This window comes from Taudactylus pleione, unplaced genomic scaffold, assembly GCF_031769625.1.
Source record: "Taudactylus pleione unplaced genomic scaffold, aTauple2 ptg000037l, whole genome shotgun sequence".
Lineage (NCBI taxonomy): Eukaryota > Metazoa > Chordata > Amphibia > Anura > Myobatrachidae > Taudactylus > Taudactylus pleione.
This window is the reverse complement of record NW_028284439.1, coordinates 15,306,033-15,325,516: the sequence shown is the minus strand read 5'-3', so window position 1 is coordinate 15,325,516 and position 19,484 is coordinate 15,306,033. Positions and strand designations below refer to the sequence as shown.

General features: G+C 43.4%; 1 protein-coding gene across 5 annotated transcripts in view; it reads right to left on the bottom strand.

Moving 5' to 3' along the window:
• NLGN1 (neuroligin 1) overlaps positions 1-19,484 on the bottom strand; it is a 765,562-nt gene that overhangs the window by 22,453 nt on the left and 723,625 nt on the right. The gene's annotated exons all lie outside the window — the stretch shown is intronic.

Sequence of the window (19,484 nt, the reverse complement as noted above, 5' to 3'; positions counted from 1 at the left end):
AAAATAAAATTTGCTGGAATTTCTAAAATTCCGATCAATTAAAAAAATGTACTGAAAGGATCTCAAAGAGGTTCAACACTTTTCAAGACTGTCCACATATGTTCAAGCGTAAATAAATTTGACTGCTTTCAATGGTGAATCTTGAATGCTAAATGCAAATTTCTAAATTAGTAGGGTTCACAGGTCAATTCGAAAATATTATATACATTTTATTACTTTTAATTCTTATTTAAATTCATATTCAAAACATAAATATTTAAAAGCAAACCTTGAACATGTTCAGCAAATGTCAACTGTTATATATCATGACATCCTTTACCATCAAGAAGAACCCAAAATAACTGAAAAATTCATCGTACAACACACTTTAGCAATAAGTTAAAACAATAAAAGCCGTAAACACAACTTTCAAGGATGGTTATTTTTGCTCACATAAAGTAACAGAATAAATAAATATCAAAATGTATGACACTTCATTGAAATGTATATTAACAACACTGCAATCAACAAAAGCAAAATCTAAATAACTGCCAGTGTTCAGAGAATAAGTAATTAATAACTGAATCACTTTTGCTCTTTTCTTTCTGTGCATTAAAGAAGACCTACATTAAATTCCTAAATATGTAACACCAAGATAAAACGATTTCCAAAATAGCCATTGCAAATCATACTGGTTTTGTATCTGTTGTTATATTTCCAGCTTATTAAACAATAGGAGATGCCATATACTACAACAGATTCAGATTTGTCATTATTCTTGTTTTGCATATTGCAGCCTGCCCTCACTGTATACTATGCGGGTATTCCAAAAGCACATAATATGCAGAAACGCACATTGAGGGTAATTATGAGAAGGAAGAGCTTGCTTCTTTGCTCACACCTCTACAGAAATAACCTATGCCATAGAGGGCAGTATCTGACTGATAAGAATGCTCCTAGTCAGGGCCGTGCAATGCATTTCGGGCTGGAGAGGCGCCCTCCTCGCTGCTTGCTTTTTGAGCGCCATTACAGATGCTCTGCTGCGCCTGTGACAGGCAGGCTGAGGAAGCCAGTGCATCAGTGTCATGGGCGGGCCTGGCAGGGCACAAGGCATACTTGCATTTAAGGCAGTTTGTAAAAGCAACACCTATGAGCGCGGCGGTGACGTGTACTGTGACATCTGAGAAGCGTGTCATATAATTGACTTTCAATTAAATGTCAATGAGCCCCAAAGCTGTTAGTAAGTTCTACTAGTTTTATTAAGACACACTGATACTTTTCAGAAAATACATGTAGCCATAAGGATCATTGTGCTTTATAACCAATGCAGGGAACTGATACTAATGATCCCATTAGAATATATACATATATATAAACCCAGGGCTGGATTAAAGGGGGCGACAGGGGCGGTCGTCCCTGGGCCCCCACACCCATTGGGGTTAAAGTGAACCAGAGGAGACGGAACCAGTTCTGCCTCCTCCGGCCAACCTAACCCCGCTGAGATTGTAACCAGCGGGCGTCCAGCTCCCTCTCTGCAGTGGCAGCCGGAGCCGGAGACTGGAGCTCATTCGTGAGCCCCAGCTTACGGCTCACGGTGCACTACGTCATGTCGTCTCTCTCATAGTGCAGAGGAGCAGCCGAGCGGACTTGATGTGGACAGCAGCGGACGCGGGAGCGGGGCTTAAGGTAAGTATTATTTTTATTTATTTTTTTTATATTGTGCAAGCGGCTCTTCTACTGGGGGCATTACTAAGGGGGGGGCGGCGTTACTACTGGGGGAATTACTGGGGGGTGGCATTACTACTGGGGGCATTACTTGAGGGGAGCATTATTCGGGGGGGCATTACTACTGGGGGCATTACTCAGGGGGCATTGCTTTTGGGGGGACCACTTCTGGGGGCATTACTCGGGGAATTACTATTGGGGGCTCTACTACTTGAAGGTGGGGCATTACTATTGGGGCACTACTACAGGGGTATTACAACTGGGGGCATTTCTACAGAGGGTACTACTACAGGGGGCATTACTACTGGTACCACTACCACAGGGGACATTACTACTGGGGGCACAACTACAGGGGTATTGCTACTGGGGGCATTTATACAGGGGGCATTACTACTAGGGCATTATTATTGGGCACACACAAGGGGGCATGAATACTGGGGGGCATTACTATTGGGGGCACAACTACAGGAGTATTACTACTGGGGGCATTACTATTGGGGACACTACCACAGGTGGCATTACTACTGTGGGCAGTACTAATGGGAGTATTGTATAGGAGGCACTGCATAAGGGGCACCACTCCACTGCATAAAGGGCACCACTACTGTGGGCTCTGCATACAGGGCACTACCGCTGTGGGCACTGACACTACTTGGGTCCCCATTGCACATACCCCCAGCTGTTCACATTTAATAGGGGCCCCCACATGTTTGTTGCCCAGAGGCCCCCACAGACCTTAATCCGGCCCTGTATAAACCAATATATATATATATATATATATATATATATGGGTTTTTTCAACAGAGCAGCTTTATAATGGGAGTAAGGTGCAGGGAGATTGTTACTATTTCAGGGAGTCTCCCTGACAATCAGGGAGAGTTGTCAAGTATGGAGAAAGGGGAGAAATCTGAAATTTCAAAAGAGGTGGTCTGTGCGTGGACCAGGCTGGCCACGGACATAAGATACATTTAAATTCAGGTGGATCGTGATCTGGCTAATGGGTGGTCTGGCTCGGTATTGCCCATCCCTAAGCAGGAGTAGCTAGTTCGTTCCCTTGCCTTGTTAAGTTGTTATAAGAAGCTCCACCTGCTAGCAATAGCATGTAGACCGTCAGTTTAAATGCGCAACATATGCAATGATGTCACTCCGCGCGCTCACACCTACTCTCTCTTTTAGCATGATGTACTAAGTATCAGATCCGCAATGCGGTATATCCCGCCTCTCATTGTCTTCGTACCGAGGTATGTACTTAGAAATGCAATTTAAATCACAAATGACAGCTCTCCCAATAAGGGCTGTCCTTTTGCGATGCCCTCGGATAGAGAGACTTATGGATTTAACATCCAGAAGTCCCACTGGCGTCCTTCTGCACATGTACAGAACGCCACCAGTGCCGCGGGGGTAGATGGGAGGGATCCGATCGGATCCCTCTCAGGGGGTGTCCCGATATGAAGCACATAGGCTTTTATTGAGTAACACCACCTGAAGATGGCGTTACCCACTGGGACTAAGCATCGCATTCCCATAGGCAAATGCAGGGGGGATTTCCAGTTGCCTCGAAACCCCCCTCCCCAAGCCATGACCACAATAGCAGTAGTATGTAATACAATATTACTAGAGCTGCATGTTTTAAAGATCACCTCCGTATCAGAAATAAAATAATTATTACCCCCATGGATCTTTTAAAATGTGTCAGTAAGTAATGAATACAACTGTGCTTCAACTAGGAGATCTGGAAAACATGCACTGTTAAGGGTGCACTGCTATAGACCATCTATAGGGTTAATTATTAATGCTGTACAAAATACACTATCCAATGCATAAGAAGACCAATGTGTACATATATGTCCAGGATAGTGCTAGGTTTTACTGCTGCTCCCCCAGACTCCTGGACTTGCTCCAATGCTCTGGAATCATGGTCACATCTGAAATAAAAACATTAAACTCAGACAGGACAGCCCTACTGCTGCATCTAATGGCTTACTGTGATCGCTGGTACTGTATATGCTGGAATTATGACACACCTTTGTATGACGCATATTAAAGCTGGTTAAGTGCTAATTATGTCCACTTCATGGACCGACCACACTCACTCTAAAATCAAGCATTTGGAAACTCTTCTCTAGAAATCCTGCACTGATTCCGGTGCTCAGTACGTATGGGAAAACCCCTGAAAACTGCATTTACGGGGGTTTTACAGGGCAGCTGAGGAGGGCGCAAATTTATAGTTTGCAGGGGGGTGCTGAACACTCAAGCACTGGTCCTTTTTAAATCATCAATAGTTAAGAACTATGACTTAAGTTTACAAACCCTTTAAACAAAGCCCATATTTTTGTATAGAGAATATCATACAAATATATTAGATATGGAAAAATAAACCAAATATTGCATTTTGCATATCCTACTGTATTTAGTATCTTGTTAAATAACTTTGAAAAACATGATATCAATGGTTACAGGAGTCATTTCAATTATTTTAGCCAGTATCTGAAACAAATGGATTTAAACAATACACTAATTGTGTTTACAAAATCAATGAGTTCATTAATTGTTTTGACATCTGCAAATCATCTAGCATGTTTCATGCTGTTCTTCCAAATCTTTTACAATATCTCCCTAAAACATTTAAATGCTGCAGTCTTGCTACTTGCCAGGAAAGATTAATTGATTTAGGAAAAAATGTTTTTCTCATGGCGGGTATCCACTTGTAGATATACAAATGACAGCACGATTACGATATTGCAATTGTGCTCTCATTTGTATAGCTAGTGATGTGCCCAGACTGAACGTTCACTCGTTCAGTCCCGGCACATCCCTCATCCCCGCACATGCAGAACCTGACGAGATCATCAGGTTGACCAGCATGTACGGGCGGTGTCGGATGTCAGAAGCGACCAGCGGACACGCGCATCGCTGGTCGCTTCTGACCAAAACATGCCCGATGTATGCACGATGCATGCACTATTTGCAAGCGATTGCTTGGCTAAATCGCTAAGTGGATATCCCCCTTTATGAAATAAAAAATGTTTGGATCATAGATCATTTAATGCATTTTTTCCACACATATTGAATTCCACTATTGATTTATCCAGTGATGCAGCCCATAAGTATTCAAAAATGATAGATAGATAGATAGATAGATAGATAGATAGATAGATAGATAGATAGATAGATAGATAGATAGATAGATATCATATTTGCCTACTCTCCCGGAACGGTTGTGAAGCTCCCAAAAATCGTGTGATGCTCCCGGCCAACCTAGAATTGTGGGCTAGACTCCTGGAGCCAATTCGTCCGCGTCTGCCCTCTTCCTAGTGAAAGTAGGCTGTACAGACGGCCAGAGACGCTATTCGTGTTGAATCGTGTCATTGTGGTCCCATCCCCCGCTTCACAATACCTGTAATTGTGGCATTGTCTAGTGGGGACCAGGCCACAATGATGCAATTATTTAACTACACCCCCAGCACCACCCAACTCTTCCGCACCTCGCCCCTTGCAGTGCCGATCTGCCTGCCCCCACCCGAAGAGGGCAGCTCAAAAGTCTGCAAGTGTGATGACTTCTAGAGTTACATTGCCGTAGATTTATAGTGTTCCTTATAACTAGTAATGAGTTAAGACAGTATTCAGCCCAATTAAGTTATATACCTCCCCACCAGGACCGGCGCTTCCATTAGACAGCTTTAGGCAGCCGCCTAAGGATGCCAGGACCTGAGTGGCGCCCGCTGAGGCTACCTTGGACAGAAGGCATGGTCTTGCCTCTCTCAGAAGCCTCTCCTGCCAGCATTGAGCTCAGTCAGCATAAATGAAGAGACTCTGGTTACCCCAGCGGCGGGCCCATTCGCACCTGCCCCCTGGAGTAGGCATAAACACACACAGCGAGAGCCGCAGTAGAAAAGAGGCACCACAAGCGGAGCATGGAAGGGCACACTGAGCAGCCTCTACACAACAGCAGCGGCAGCCTCCCTGCACTTGTGAAGACACCAACACAGCAAGAGCTGCATATTTACAGCGGTATAAGGTAGGCTCTCTAAAACCTCCTGTACTAGGCCCAGACAGCCGAGGGGGCCCGGCCACCGGCAAAGAATTACTACATTGCTGCACAGGTCAGCGCAAGCCGCTAGCGCCGGAGAGACTCATCACACAGCAGTTCCACGGCCGACTAGCGTCACTGGCGTGTGACCGACACTGTCATTACAGGCAGACTGGGGGCCCCAATGATGCAGTACTGATGATTCTGACCGACAGCGCTACAGTACGTGGCCTGACCCGCAAGGATCGTCTGCATTTTTCCAGACAGGTGCATGAAGGTGCTCGCCCCGTGCCCCCCTTTCTTATACAGACTCATTTCAGAGCAATCTTCCATTCTAATGCAAACAAAGCAACCGTAGGTGTACTGCACCAAGTATTCCCCTACTCTCTCTTCTCTACTTCTACCTACTTACATTAGCTAGGCACTGTGGCTGTGCAGCACATGGAGCACTGCGATGCACAATGTCACACAGAGATACCCCTTTACACTTTACAACAGAGACTGGTCTCTGACATATGTGCCCCTGCTCCTCTTTCCTCCCGTTTACTATCTGTGCCCTTTGTAGCTCCCCTTTACTGCCTCCTCAATATCTGTGCCTCTGCCCATCCCCATATACGGTATGTCTCTGCCTCTTACCTTTTATCATCTGCACCTCTGTCCCTCCATGCACCTGCTCCATTTAACCATCTGCCTCTCCTGCCCCATACTGTATGCATCTCTTCTGCCCAATATGTGCCTCTGCCTCCCTCGCAGAATGTGCCTCCCTACACCCATGTGCTTCTCCTGCCCTATACACATTCCGGACACCTACTAGGGGAAAGACATTGTTAAGGAATTTAAGTTTTTATTTGAATTGAAGCACTGTATATGCTCATTTAAATTTAATTTTTATTTTATATATATGATTTAATGTGCTGTTTTATGTAATTGAACCTTTATAAATAAAATATTATTGATGCATATGGAATGCTATAACTAATTTATTATATTGCTGTTTACCAACTATATTTAAATTTTGCATACTGCACATTGACACAGATAGAGGCTGGTCCTTGTTTGCGCCAGATACACTACATTTTAGCTTATTCTACAAAGTTGACGACCTTAAAGAGCCGACAATATTTATGCAAAACAGTACCTCTCCTCCACGACTAATATTATACATTTAAATGGAAAGAAAGGGAGTGTAGTGAAGCACATACAACGAACTTCGGCTCCATATATCTACAGTATATATCCCCAGCTCCATATCTATCTATCTATCTATCTATCTATCTATCTATCTATCTATCTATCTATCCATCCTTCCTGTATCCCCCTTACACTACAGGGTCCCCAGAAAGGTCGCCATAGTGGTTCTTATTTATTTGGAGTGGCATTTCTCTATTTGACAGCAGCGGCTGCCGAACTTCTAAGATGCCACCTCCACAATTTCACCATAAATTTGCACAAGTAGTATACATGCGCTGCAGAGCTATACTTGACTTATAAGGGAGATCCATGCTCTAATATAAATTGTGTTTGATATAGCCACATGGCACAGTTTAGTATAATTTGCATTATGAATGACAACATTTAAACAAGGTTTTGCTGTTAAGGTGGTGGAAAGAATGTGCACTGCAAAGCAATGAGTTGTACAGGTACAATATGTGATCATAAATATTTATATATACACTTACAATAATTACATTTGCTCCTATCAGAAACTGAGTGCTACAAAACTACAAAGAATAATGAAGATGAAAAAAAAGACATCATTTAGAGAAATGGAAGAACTTTTCAATCTCCTTGATCATTTTAAATTGTGTCATATTAATAAAACATATGAAACAGATTTGTCTAACGTTTGCTTTCTTGCCTCCAGCATTCTGATTATACAACAGTACAACAACCAAAAAACATATTGCAATGCTTGATAGCTGTACAGTGTATCATTAGTCTGCAGAGCCATGCTCTTTATTGGGTAATATTTTGGGGGGATATTGGGCTCAGCTTGATTGCTAGCATTAGAGAAGAACATTATTTAGCTCTGTTAACAGTTTAATCACTTAAATAATTTTTAAAATGTATAATTTACTGAAATGTTATAGCAGAGAAGCAAATATGTAACACAGGGCCTGATTCAGCAAGGATCACAGTTTCTTATACGCACACAATTGGCCGATTATTTTGCACTGCACAAGAGTATGCATCGCAGTGCGTGTGTGCCAACCAACTGCTGCGATCGGAACTGCGATCGCAGCGACCACGTAGACCCATCGCAGAGTGATTAACAGGAAGTGCCGTTTGTGGGTGGTGACGGGGGGTGGTCGGGCGAACGCAGGCGTGCCAGTGCTTTTCAACAGACTTGCATGAGCATGCATAAATTAGCCACTGCGGTACCAGACACAACCTGAGGTCTCATAGCATGCGCTAAAGTAAGCAATTCCTGAGTGAGGTCTGACCTTCCTTAACTATGCGTATGAGTCCGATGTTACTCGATGTTACCGATTAATTCGCTATGTTGCCCAAGTATACGGATGTGAGTAAGTGGGTGTCCTTATGTTAGGCTGCGATCGCTATGCGAATGCAAACATTTGCATATCACCGCTAATATTAGCAACTGCGGTGTGTGCGTATAAGCAGAATAGCGATCTGTGCTGAATCAGGCCCACAGTCAACATCATAACACTCAATTCATTAGAATGAAATATTATGCCGAGCATATAGATTTAGGTGTAAAACATAAAAACAGAAATGCATAAAATGAAGTGCTGGGGAACTCATTTCATATTCTAGAATAACTGGCTGATAACTTGCGCAAATTAGAAGTGATACGTGTCATTCATGAAACAATTTGTCTTCTGAAGCTATAAGTGGCACAGGGCATGTGTAAAAGGAAGCAATTCATATTTGGGAGAAACAAAGTAAATATGCAGGAGACTGATAAAAATTCTCATAAACCCACTTATATTTGGTAATTCTATTATTTGTATATGTTACTAATAGTTTGTATCTACATCAGGTTTTGTCCCAAGGAGAACAGGAGCTGCTTCATTAACATGTGCCCAACACCATGAGAAACATGTGCCAATCCCCATGAGAAACATGTGCCCATCACCATGAGAAACATGTGCCCATCCCCATGAGAAACATGTACCCATCCCCATGAGAAACATGTGCCCATCACATGAGAAACAAGTGCCCAACACCATGAGAAACATGTGCCCAACACCATGATAAATGTGTGCTCATCCCCATGAGAAACGTGTACCCATCACCGTGAGAAAACATGTGCCCATCCCCACCAGAAACAAGTGCCCAACACCATGAGAAACATGTGCCCAACACTATGAGAAACATGTGCCCATCCCCATGAGAAACATGTGCCCATCCCCATGAGAAACGTGTGCCCGTCACCATGAGAAATGTGTGCCCGTCACCATGAGAAACATGTGCCCGTCTCCATGAGAAACATGTGCCCTTCACCATGAGAAACATGTGCCTGTCAACATGAGAAACATGTGCCCGTCAACATGAGAAACATGTGCCCGTCAACATGAGAAACATGTGCCCGTCCCCATGAGAAACATGTGCCCAACCCCATGAGAAACATGTGCCCATCCCCATGAGCAACATGTGCCCATCCCCATGAGAAAGATGTGCCCATTACCATGAGAAACATGTGCCCACCCCCATGAGAAACATGTGCCCATCCCCATGAGAAACATATGCCTATCCCCATGAGAAACAGATGGTACTAAAACAAATGTACAGTATAACAAACCACATATCACATTAGGGGAACATGACTTTCCTATTTTATTCAGATGTTCCATGTCTGATCAGAGTGGTTTTAAGCCGATGGACGGAATCCTGACCATCGGCTTCCCAACTGTCTAATCCCGGCAAGGGCTAAATGACAGGCATCAAAATCCTGATGCCTGTCATTTTACCTACGCTGGGAGCCCAACACCCAGCTTACCGATCGAAGGTACGCCGGGCGCCGGATGCGGACAGCCGCGGGTGGGGGGAGGCTTAAGTTTAGGGTTCCCGGGGGGGACTTAGGGTTAGGCACCCCCCCGGGAGTTTAGGGTTAGGCTAGGGGAAGGGAGGGTTAGGCACCCCCAGGGGGAGGTTTGGGTTAGGTATCTCCCCAGGGGACTTAGGTTTAGGTGGCGGGGAAGGGGGTGTTAGGATTGGGCACTTGGAGGGGGAATTAGGGTTAGGTACTTGGGGGGGAGGTTAGGGTTAGGCACCCCTAAAGGAGGGTTAGGGTTAGGGGGTAGAATAGGTTAGTGAGTACTTACCTCTCGACAATCGGGATTTTCACTGCTGCCGGGATACCACTGTCGGGATTTGAACCGTAATCATACTGAATCCCTTCAAAAGGATAGTTTACTTATATATGTAAAACATACAAAATAGAACAATCTAAAATCAATCAAGCTAAGAGGTCAACCAACCAATGCATACAAATGACACCTTTAACCAGTGGTGGTGAAAGCAGGTAATGGTATTCCAATGCGTCGTATTAATGATTTAGGGGTCTATTTACTAAGCAGTGTTAGGAGACAGAGTGAAAAGTGATAAAGAGGTGATTAGGTGCCAGCCAATCAGCTCCCAACTGTCATTTTTCAAACACAGCCTGTGAGATGGCAGTTGGGAGCTGATAGGCTGGCACCTTATCACTTCCATAACCCTTTTCACTCAGTCTCCTAACACTGCTTAGTAAATAGACCCCTTAATCTGTTAGCTAGAAGAGTATGCCAGTCTGTATCTGTTTAAGGATTTCTAAGTGGCGTCCCGCTGTGGTATTTTAAGGTAGTCTGTGCACTTGTGGATGGGTATTCAAGTTAGGGATGCCCAGGTGGCGTGGAGTGGTATGCGAGGGGCTCCGAACTAAGATAGGTTGCGGATTACAGACGAGCTGAGGTCCACCCAGTGACAGACTTGTCCCCAGAGCCTGTGTCTCGCGGAGACTAGCTACTGTCTTCCAATGCTCTGCATTGGAACAGAGAAACGCGGACATCAGGCAAGACGGAGCTGGAGACGGCGCACGGCTTATCAGGTGAGTCTCCGTAGTGGAGGAGATACCCGGTACCCGGCCCATAAAGCCCAAACCTGATTATCCACTCCCAAGACAGTAGCTAGTCTCCGTGAGACACAGGGAGAGTTGACAAGTATGAGATAGACCACAAACAAAAAAACTATATCAATGATAAATAAAAAAATAAAGCATTCCTTGATCAAAGTTCTGTACCTTGGAAAATAATTGTGTTAATGCATTAAGGGCTCTATTTACTACAATCCGCATATTGAATGCGGATTGTAGTGTGATATTACATTGCGAATTCAGGCAATATCACAGGGATTTACTATAAATCCCTTGCAGGGACAGAGATTGCGATAAAGCTCTGTCCCTGCGGATCCCATCCGCACTGTAGTCGCGGTATTTTCTGAAAAAATACCGCGACTAAGAGCCCGCGCATGCGCCGACCGACCACCGCTACTACCCCCCCACCGACGCTAAGCCCCGCCCCCGGCGCTAAGCCCCGCCCCCGTGATCGCGGACCCCCGCAACCCCCCCTCCCCCCCCGCTACCCCCCTTCATTACACTTACCTGCATCCTCCTGGCCTCCGGTGATCTTCTCCGGGCTTCCCGATCAGGTGATCTCCCATACTTAATTTTTTTTTTTTTTTTTTGTACAGCAATCAGCTTGCGGTCTGCTTAGACCACATAGCTGATTACTGGTACCGGCTCCCGCCTCTGCTCTCCCCGTTAGAGCAGAGTGGGAGCCCGGTAACCGGGGGAGACCCTGGACAACGCCACCTCCAGGTGGCGTTATTATCACAGGGCTTCCCCCGGTATTTTTTTACAATTTATTTTTAGTAACTTAGGTCGGATCACATTTCCCATTACAATTATGGGAAATGCGATCGGCTTTACTAAAAATAAGTGATACTGGGGGTTGGAGTAGAATTTTACTAATTCTACTCCAATTGCCCTATAGTAACTACATGTGAAACGAAAATAATGTGAAAAGGGTGTGAAAACACCCTTTTTCACTTTATTTTAGTAAAAATAATGTTAATAAATAGAGCCCTAAATGTCTGCATGGTTAACTGCATCAAAAGAATGTGTGTGTGTTTGTTATCTTGTTTTACCAGTTTTATTTCAAGGCATATCCAGTATCAGTGTACTGTGTACATTTACCCACAGATTTGTTTCTCAAACAAAACAGAATCCTTCATCTAAGCAATCCATTCCCAACCTTTAACCAATATTTCAGAAAAATGTCAGGGCTATGCTTTGGAGGACAAATATACTTTCAGATGAAGGAATAAATAAGTGATAGTATTTTACTGTAGCTGCTGGGTTATTATTTATTTTTCGTATTGCATTCCACAACATATGGGGAAGACAAAACATACTGCATACTTGCCAACATAATACTATTCCCAGTGAAAAATTGTTGCCCGTCTGGTGACTCTTATACATCATGCTTGGTACTGTCTAGGTCAGTGGTTTCCAAACTTTTTTGGATCACGGCGCCCTAGAGTATCAGCATTTTTTCCAAGGCACCCATTGGCCAAAAGTTTCCGATTGAAAAAGTCAGCTAAAATGAGAAGAAGTAAATTGTGCTTATATGTCACCCCTAGGGTCAGTTATGTGGTGGTTGACAGGGCTGCGCTTCTTTTATCCACATATTTTTTGATTTCAGCCATTAGCACTGGTTTTACCTGTCACACTGACTAAAAATAATTTTATTTGGTACTGGACCACCAACCAGAGGCACCCCTGCAAATGCCCTGAGGCACCCCAGGGTACAGTTTGAGACCACTGGTCTAGGTGGACCTTGCTGCACTACAATTTTCTCAATGATATACTGCAATAAATGTTCACTTTTAGCCTTCTACAGCAATTGAGAATTGCATTCAGTGCACAGCAAATGTGCTATGCTTTTGATCAAAACTGAAAAATAGAGACATTTCCAAGGAAAAAAGCTTTGCTACACCCGATAAGTTTTCACGGGTGAAAAAGGGAGGTAGTATCGGGCTTTATCGCCAGATGCTATTCAATTAAGTTCTCTTGTTGACCCGATACCTTTGTTAACGTCCGTTAAATTGACGTCTTAATGGGTGTAAACACACAGAATCCGTGAAAAGTTCATGGATTTGTGCATTAACAGAGTCGCTGCACCCGTTAGCCACCTAGTTATCGAGGATTTGTTTCACTGCTTGTACAGTGGTGAAGAAAAATCACCGATAAGTGCTGCACTTCTGGGCTATTTGAATAGCCTAGGGGGATCAATTAGCCTGCGGTAAATTAAAAGCAAAAGCCCTATCCCCAGAAAAGTGACCTTATTTTGTCAGCCATAGGGCCTTTTGTCCTATAATAAAAACGCCGCAAAGGTTTGATTTAAGAAAATTGGCCTAATTCAGAGATGGCCGCATTTCACATCGCTGCATCATCTTTGGATACAGCATATACTTGCCTACTCTCCCAGGAGTCGCGGGAGCCTCCCGATTTTTCAGGTAACCGTCTGCACCCTCAGAATAGTGGGCAGATCTCCCGTTTTCCGCCCACTTCCTAGTGCAGTCGGCAGGATGGGGAGATTTTCCAAAAATTTGCGGGTCCGTAGGGAGGGGACGGGGCTAAATGACACAAATCGCATCATTTAGCCCCGCCCCCTCTGTACGGTGCCTTGAATCGCAGGGGGGGTTCCTGTAAAGGGGGAGAGCCCTAATTATGGCTATAGTCTGGCCTCGCACCCCAAAGCTGAGAGCAGCTGCTCCTCTCCGGCTGCTCCCGGAAAGGATTGAAAAAAAGTCGGTAACTAGGATGCAGCAGCGATGTGAAAATATGATTTATGCAGCAGGAGGCGTCTGAGGAGAAAAGAAGCCTCCTGACAGCACCGCAGATCTGAGTACTCAATCCTAAGACGCAGCATCCGCTCATCTGCTAGACCATCGGCCATCTGAGTAACCCTGAGGTTACCGATCTGGTGTGCGTACATCTCTGAATGAGACCCCATGACGGACAGCAGATAAAAATGGCACTGAACTGCACACCAGCATAAACACAAAGGTAAGGTATGTGAGCTTTTTACAACATAATTGTGAAATGTTTTAAGAGCTCATTTATACTAAAGCAACATGTGATTTTAGGTTTAATTATCGTTAGCGTAACTTATTTTGTTCCTTGGCCTGCCTTGTGATTTACAGCAGTGAACGGCAATTCAATTTCAGCATCTTTAAATAAAACTTATTTTATAAATGTTCTGCAGGAGAAATGATTTGTTGGGGGAAAAAAACTCCTGCTTGAAATTATATATAATTAAATACTTCAGTATGAATCCCTGTGATTCCAGAATTGCAAGTCAATGAACATTTCAACAAGCTGGGAATGTCTCTTGAGATCCACATTTCAAACTTGTCTGAAAATGCAAAAGCAGCTTTTACCCTGGAGTGTGCAAGCACTCAGCTGCACGGAGAATCGCAGTATGGTGTGGCGTTACAGTTTAGAAAGCAAAACTATAAAACTTTTGTATCTTTCCAAGAGGGTTTCTGGCCTCAGCTTGTTAGAAATGCACATGGGAGTTAGACAAAGCTACATTTTATTACCTACTGACAAACGTACATAAATTCAAAGAGAGGGCACCACACGAAAGCTTAGGATACAGCTAATGGGTGAGGACAGGGGAAACCTAGCAACAACCAGCCCAAAGAAAGACTCAGCAAAGTGTCACTGAGATGGGCTGACCTTCATTCGTAATCCTGTGTCACTACATTGTAACCTTGCACAAGTCACTTTCCTACACACTGTCCATGCAATGAAAACTGGACTAGGCAGAGAAATAGTTTCTGACAAATCTGAGGATCACATTTACAAATTGCACTAGATAAGCAGCACAAAACACCTTCAGTACATATAGGAGAGTGTCTGAGCCAAAATAGTGCGGATCAACTGCTTCAGATCATGAATACTTTTCTACTCCCCAATAATGTTGGACTGATATTACATTTCGGTAAGTACCTCCAGACTCCCGGGAGAATGGGAGAGTAACCCATCCTTCTGGTGGCATGGCAGCTTTATAGTATTATTTGTGAAGGCTGGAAAATATTGATATCCTTTATCTGTATAAAGCATAATACTATACAGATTGAGGGGCATATTTATCAGTTATCGGTATATTATTGGTATATTTCTGCTTCCGTCTATCAACACATCCTCACTGAACTTAGCTTCAGTGATAACGCCCCTTTATTCGCAAGTGGAGATGCACGTAAAATGCTTGTACTTGCATACAGTTTATTTTAGAGCATGCACAGTGAGAAAGCATGCAAAATGCGCTCTACACATGCATGCGCACCCATGGACGTTGAGAGCTGCAATGGGCCCAGGAGAAGGGGAGGTGGCCTAATTGGAGGAGGCGTGCCCACGCCCCCTTAGGAGTAAAAATAATAAAAAAATTACTTTTGCAGTGCCACGTAGAGTCGCTGCACGCTGGGGAGGGGGGAGCTGTGAGCCCATCAGCCAGGTGCAAAGACAGTGGGGGACATGAGCAGTGTGATCGATCTCCCCCACAGGCACAGGACTGTTGTGGCTGCTGCTCAGCAGCCGCGAGCTGTCTCCCACTGTAGCAGCCCATCACACAGCTGCATGTGCTGGGCAGCTGTGAGGTAAGAGGGAGGGAGGGATGGGCGGTGCCGGACCCAGGCCCGGGTAATTAGTATCTGTTCTCCCTGTACGCACCACTCTGAAGCGGTCCCTATAGGTATAATCACAGAAGAAGTAGGATGCTTCTATCTTCTTTCAAGTTTGTGTGAAAAGTAAACAGAATTTTGTGAGTTATGCATTAATACTGTACGTGCAGTACTATAATCTGCTTCTGTTCTTTCCAGGCAGAAACATAAAAGGAACTGTGTCAGCCTATATATTATGTGTATATATTGCATTCCAAACATTACAGGCACAAGGATTCTGAACGGTAATAACAAACAAACAAGAATAGAAGACAATGAAAGACGTGGTTTTTGGTGATAGTGTTTGGGTTCAGGGAAATTTGAACTCACACCAAATTTATCTTTTCAATATTTTCCAGATGAATGTTTGCTGAGATATACTGGAATAGCTCCATGCTCTCTAAGCAAGATCAGTAGCGTTCCTTATTCTGTGCACGGCGTCAGCAAAGATTAAAACACTATTTATGCACATTTAAACTAAGTGAATCCAATACACGTTACAAGCTTTGCATCTGATTCAAAGGCCTTTTTATGTGTGTCAGGTATTTTAACTGAATAGAAACACCCATGAGATTCTGACTGAAACGTTGGCTACATTATAATCATGAATAGAGAAACAACAGACTTTTTCAACAGGAAGATACTTCTATGAGTCCACTGAACAGATGCCTTAACAAAATAGTTGTGCATACAAGTCATCGCTCATAAAAATAGATACTTTACAAAATGAACACAGTATCAGGATTGTATTTTTAACAATTTATTGCCATTTTATAAAAGAACACAAAAGGCTGAAATGTAATAGTATGCAGCGTAACCATTCACTAGAAACTGATAGAACTAATACAGGAACAGGGCTGCTGGGAGAGCTATCACACCTTGGTACAAAGCAGACACAGTCAAGCTTGCAGGGTGCGGCCACTCCACTTTGGCAATACTGGGGCCCTCCTTACATACTGCACAACCCACTGAAGGGGACATAGTGACATCATCAGGGATTAACATCAGTGGGTTAACCATTGATGGTGCCATCGGGGATTAACATTGATGGCATGAAACCATCAATGGTGAGACATTAATTGTTTTGCACCCAACGATGGCCACTGTTGGAGAGCAAAGTGGGTTATGGGACAATCAGATTTGGGAGTAGGGCTTATTAATAAAATATGAGTGTGGGGCTTGGCAATGCAGGGGTGGGGTTAAACTCAATGATCCCTGTGTTGGGAGAAAAAAAATATTTCTGATAGTCAGCCATCGATGGTGGAGAACGATCAGCCATCGGTCTCAAACCATTGATGGTTGTTAATCATCGATGGTTGATGACCATCACTACTGAACATATCATCTTGATGGAGCACTTTGGTTATTTTGTACTTACTCCCTCCTATAATTGATGCCCCTGTACAGAAAGGCTGAGGTATTGGTTCTGTATCCACTATCAATGGACAGTACACTGAAATATGACATTTTAAAGTAACTACTGTAGAAAAATCTGCATATACACGCCACATGCATGGTCATTTTAACTAATTTTCTGTACAATAAAACCAGCAGTACTACAGAAAAACCAGCTGCACATAATAGCACTTGGGCCAAAGCTAAAGAGTGAGTGTACCTTAGAACATATTTTTCCTGCAGTGCTCTTTAATCTCATTTTACACTTCAAAAAGAAAACTTTTATTGGAGTATTTTCTTTCACTACATCACAAGCTAGTAATGATGCAGCAGCATCTTATCAAATACCAAATTCCTGCCTTCCCCTGCTGTCAATCATACTGTACAGTACTCTCTTTTCCTTATCTACTGTTCCGTGTGCTATCTGGCAGGAACATAAAGAGAAGAGCTAATAATCTGTGACGGATTATCAACTGTAGCCAAACGATTATGGGCAAGTCAGTGGTTTTTAATTTAGTATACGTCTCCAATTAGGAAGAGAGGTTTTTAACATGAACCTTTGCGGAACTATTACAGTCAGTATCTTATTAGTATTTTAAATGTGTTCCCAGACTACATATCCTATCAAACATTTAAAGGAGCACTAACCCCCATACTTTTTATCTATAAATCATGAATATAACATACATTGTTCAGTGTCTCCCTGATATTCCATTGTAGTGCTGAAAATAAAATACAGTACATGTTCTGTGTACCCCTGACATAATACTGCAGTGCTATAATTATAATACATTGTACTGGTTGTGATCCCTATCACCCGATTTTTACAAGCTCAACGGTAAACCTGAAGTTTGAGTCCTCCCCATCCAATTTGTTATGGAGGGCCAATGTTATCCAGAAGAGATTCTCATAAATTTTCTGCTCAAATGGATTTACATTTAGACAGGGTTATATCAGTGGAGGTCAGGGGAAGACGAAAAAAATATTTTTGGAGGTCTTACTGCTCCTTTCTATTGCTTTGGAATCAATGTTCTGCTCAGTTTTCTGCAGTGGGTTGGACCAGGGCTCTAATGGTCCAAAGGGATAATCTCTCTCTGGTAATCTCCACTGAATGAAGAACCCAGACTATACCCATATCATGCACTGCATATAGATTTCTCCACAGGATTTTGAGTAAACCTCTACACGGAAATGCCCATCTTCCCTTGATCTACAGCAGTCTTTCAGTGCTCTTCTGATTGTTAGAGGAGAGGCACAATGTTGTGTGTGTGATGTCTGTGTGTCCCTTCTTACAGTCTCCTAACATTTACATAAGAAAAAATTACCCCAATCTGCACCAAAACACCCAATTTTGTGTGAAAACCCATCTACCTTTGAGTACGCTCAGACCCATTCAAAGTACAGAAATCGATACTGTCCTACCCAATAAGGGGTAGTATGCTATAAAAAGTGTGTACTGACTACTGATGTAGTATCACGTGTGCTAGTGGACTAGTGTATCACTTATATTTCATTCAGTTAATGTGATTTATTTAACTTTTGTTGCTAAAATCAGGTCCACAGTGGGGTTATAGTGTCTGCACAATGTCCCTCTTTCCTACAATAGTGCATCATTCTAAGCAGTGAACTTTTCACTAAAACCACTTGAGACCTGAGATCCTTCAGTCTGTCTCTTTTCATTGCTTCTTATAGGTGAAATGTTTGTATTTGTATAGCACAATTTAAACATTATCTAGTAGTCAAATACACAAATGATGGTTGTTAAAAATTAAAGTTAAAAGTAGTATTTTACAGATGTATTTTTCATGTTCTTCTTGTACTTCATTTTATATCTAACACATATATAATTGTCCTACAAGGCTGCTGGGTGTATAGCTGGCAGTCACCAGCCTTCAAATAATAAAATTCATTTTTCTAAAAGACCTTAGCACAAATCATACCACCAGGAGGTCTTAACAGCGGGACAGGAGGTTTGATCATGGCAAAATGAGTGTGAGTGTCCCCCAGGTGCTCTGGCCAGAATGCAATGCAATGCAATGTAGTGGTTACTGGTCAATGACGTGTTCAGGTGAAACAGCAAACCCAACCCATGCCACGTGAACACACCCCATATCATTATGGAACCACCACCAGCCTGCATGGTGCCTTGTTGACAACAGGGGTCCATGGCCTCATGGGGTCTACATCAAACCCAAACCCAACCATCAGCCAGAAACAACTGGAACCGTGACTCATTGGACCATGTCACATTTTGCCAGTTCTCCAAGGTCCAATTGGTGTTGTCACAAGCCAAAGTGAGGCTCTGTGTCTTGTGTCATAGTGTTTACAGAGGCACTCTTCTGCTCCTATGTCCTATGCATTGAATGTGGATGTGATTTGAGCCATTGTAGCTTGTCTGTTACCATAGACAATTCTGGCCAGACGCTGCTGGTCACAAACATTAAGCACCTGTGGTCAGCCACTGCACTGTCCAAGGTGAGAGGTAATGCCTTCCATGAGGCATTGCCGGTACACATGTGACAAAATAGATCGAGGAATGTTGAATGTCCGCACAACTTCAGAAATGGAATGTCCAACCTTTGCCATGAGCACCCTAGACGGTGTTCAAACTGACTCACGAGATGTC